Source organism: Bemisia tabaci, chromosome 1, assembly GCF_918797505.1.
Source record: "Bemisia tabaci chromosome 1, PGI_BMITA_v3".
Lineage (NCBI taxonomy): Eukaryota > Metazoa > Arthropoda > Insecta > Hemiptera > Aleyrodidae > Bemisia > Bemisia tabaci.
Genome location: NC_092793.1, coordinates 56,811,592 through 56,815,192, shown reverse-complemented (window position 1 = coordinate 56,815,192; position 3,601 = coordinate 56,811,592).

The following is a 3,601-nucleotide window of genomic DNA, read 5'->3' as shown; positions in this document are numbered from 1 at the left end:
TTCATTGTTATATTTATTCTCCTCAATCAATAGTACTACCTCAACAGAAGGGGGTTTTTTTTTCGTTGGAAGGAAGAATAATAGCTAGTGTGCAATTCTATCTATAAGGAAAATCCTCAAGCTAATCAATTAATTAGCTTTTATACTCAAAAATCATGTCCCATCTAGTTTTCAGATTTCCCAAAATATTTGTTATGATCGTGAAATTCCACTTACGATCGTTGTCTGGAAAGTCTTGCGCATTTCAGTTTTTCTCTGCGACTACTTATTAATGTTAGACAAAATCCGATCTAACCGTTGAATGTGTGATACAGCTTTCATTTGAGCTGTAGTCATGAAATCTATATAGCGAATGAATGCTCAGGAGCTGCAGGGCCGGATTAAGGGGGTGGCCACATGGGCTGCGGCCCATGGCGGCAAAATTAGGGGGCGGCAAATTTTGCATTTTTTTTATATGCAGGTACAAAAAAATCGGATTCAGAAAAAAATACAAACAAGAAAAGGTGACAAAATCTCTCATTTCCTGACAGTTCATTTTCATTAATTTCTAATTTTGTCGTATTTTGGTGATACAAAAGACTGCGCACCTTTAATTAGTTGAGTTAAGAGAGAAACCAAACACGTAATTTGGCCTGGAGCGGCGCGGCGCAAAGAGAAATGAAAAATGATGACGAGAACTTGAGATGAAAAGGAGAAGCCCTCGACGCGGCGGTCGGCATGTAACACATATTAGCGCCTACGAGACTGCATGAATACTTCACGCATTGCGTCAAACACAGTACGGTCAACAGCGGTCGGCGCGGCGTGAAACGAACAGTGCCTACAAGACTACATGAATACTTCACGCATTGCGCCAAACACTGTATGGGCATGGCGGCGGAAGTTAAAATTATTAAACCACATTTATGTTTATTCTTTCAATTTTAGGTAGATTTCGAAGAAATATCTACCTATTGCAGACGGTACGACCTCGTAATTTTCCGGAATTTTCGCTCAAGGAGCATCGATCCTGAAGCCCTGAGTTGAAAAATGTGGGTCATAAAAAAAGTACTATATATATATATATATATATATATATATATATATATATATATATATATAGTTATAATATATAGTTATTTGCATAGTTATAGTTTAGTTAGTTGCATATAGTTAACTATATGCAACTATTTGCGTGCATTTATCGATATTGTTATCTGCTGAGGTTTTTATTGGTTCTTATTCTATAGGTACATGGCAATGAAGATTTGAGTGGTCCAAAATATGTACCAAGAACGGAAACATATTGAGAATTTAAGGCTGAAAAAATGTAAAAAAGCTTGAGACACTTCCGGGCTGGATAGCACCTTCATCAATTGGTATAACAAAGAAAAATTAAAAAAACCTAAAAAACGAGAAACCTGCATTTTTTGAACACTGAGGTTCGCATGGCAATACCAGTCATGAAGCTCATAGCAGACAGTGATCATCCAGCAATTTTAAATAAATTGATGGTTGGCAATCCCTGGCTTGTCTATGTCAAATTTAGCCTGTACTCAAGGCAAAGACATGACTCCTGATGGCCTCCCTTCAAGAAAAATATTATATCTTATCTGGGTTTATCATGACAGTCTCTGCGATGTAAAAATCTTCAACTTCAATCTTGACACTTTGGCTCAGCTATAGCAAATTACCAATAGTTTGAACAACACATGGTGGAAAATGAACATTGCTCGATTGAGAAGCTTGCTGAAACCGTTGTAGTGGGCGATTTGACTCACGTAGAGCTTCGAGTTTCTTGTGAGCGGGCAGTTCAAATTCCTCGTAATCAGTGCGAAATAAAAACGTTAATATCTTCGTTAGAAGTTGATTTCGGTAATTTTCATAGTGTGAATCGTGTTCTACGTGAAATTCTGGTTAAGAAACATGTATCAGATTGCTTAAATTCGTACCTTGTCTAGTGGTCCATTGTGATGAAAAAATGGGAAAGCAACGTCGATTTTGACATGAAAATTAACGATTTATGATTTATAGTCGGAAAACGTAATTGATGTTTATTGTACCTCAATAGTTACTTTTCTACGTTATCACCTTGAAGTGTCAATCACTTCTCGAGGCGTGGCACGAGCTTACGGATCCCTGCGTTGGAAAACCCTGCTGACTTGATTTTGAACCAGGTTTCGTAGTATATAGTAATCAGCGTTATTGTTCACTCGCACGGCAAAAAAGGCGGCTAAGGAGGGATATATGCATCGCAATTTTTTGTTCGATAAAATCGCGATCAATTTTCGTCGATAAAATCGAGATTAAATCGGCATATATCGCGATTTTTGTTTCGATAATATCGCGATGAATTGCCGGGCAGTAAAATCGCGATTTCATTGCAACAAGATCGAGGATAATCGCTCAGATATTGATGATCCTAGCGATTTTATCGCCGATAAAATCGCAATATATCGCGATTTTTCCGTTGAAAAATGCCACTTAATTGGGATCCACAGTTATCGATATCACAATTCGCGCGCTGACGACGGCGCGGGAAAATTGACCTCCTAAAAATTCATTCGCTTCAAATTTAGTAAACTATTTTTAATAATATGTAATTATTTTTATAAAATTTAGTAAACTTTTTCAAACGGACCACATTTTGCAATTATTAGAACTACGATACATGGCTAAGTTTAGAAACAACGTATGTGCCACCAGTTTCCTCATGCAGGTGCGTGTTTGTACGGATGAGTCAGAAATCGTAGTTTCAATTTGCAAAATGTAATTAATTGCAATTTGACCACCTACATTTTGCAATTAGGAACTATTAATTCTAGCTTAGTTTAGAAATAACGTATGTACCATTAATTTCCCTATGCACAAAGATATTTTTACGGATGAGCCAGAAATGGGTAGTTCCCAATTGCAAAATAGTAGTCCAATTATAATCCAATGCCAGGTTTGCGCATTATTTGAAAGTTGAAAATTGACGAATAATACTTTCATTAGGGTAATTTTATTTTAGTGTATGGACTATTTTATTTTTACGGTACTGAGTGACCGTTGATTTAGTAAATTTTGGTTTTATAGTTCTATTTTGAAACATTTCAGTAATTTTTAGGGACACTTTGTTTCTCCTTTTCCCCTTTAACCCCTATTTACTTGCCCCCCCCCCCGGGGGGGGGGGGGGGTGAGGCATGTCACCATGCCCGCGATCCGCCACCGCGCTCAATCCGAGCAACATTGAATGTTCTTGGTTCCTTTTTGCAAAATGCAATCCAAATTATAACTACGGCGAAGAGCTCAAATATATGCCCGTAGTAACTTCTTGACGCTCCGCAGAGATAATTTTCGTATCTCAAGATGCTTAGTCGCTTTCTATCACGTGAGGATGCCCTTGAACACCTAGGGACGTCTTATCGAAAATGTTTTGTCATATGAGTGTTCAGCGTAAAATTTTGAAGCAATTGCATTTGCGGAAGTACTTCCTTTTTAGTTTTTATTTTCCCCCATTATTTTTATTTTTTCCTCTATTCGTCTTTATGATTTTGTTTATTTCATTTTTTTAAAATCAATTTTGAAGCAGCCTCCTTAAGGTGCGAATTATTTTCAAAACCGCCTTTAATTGCCCTTT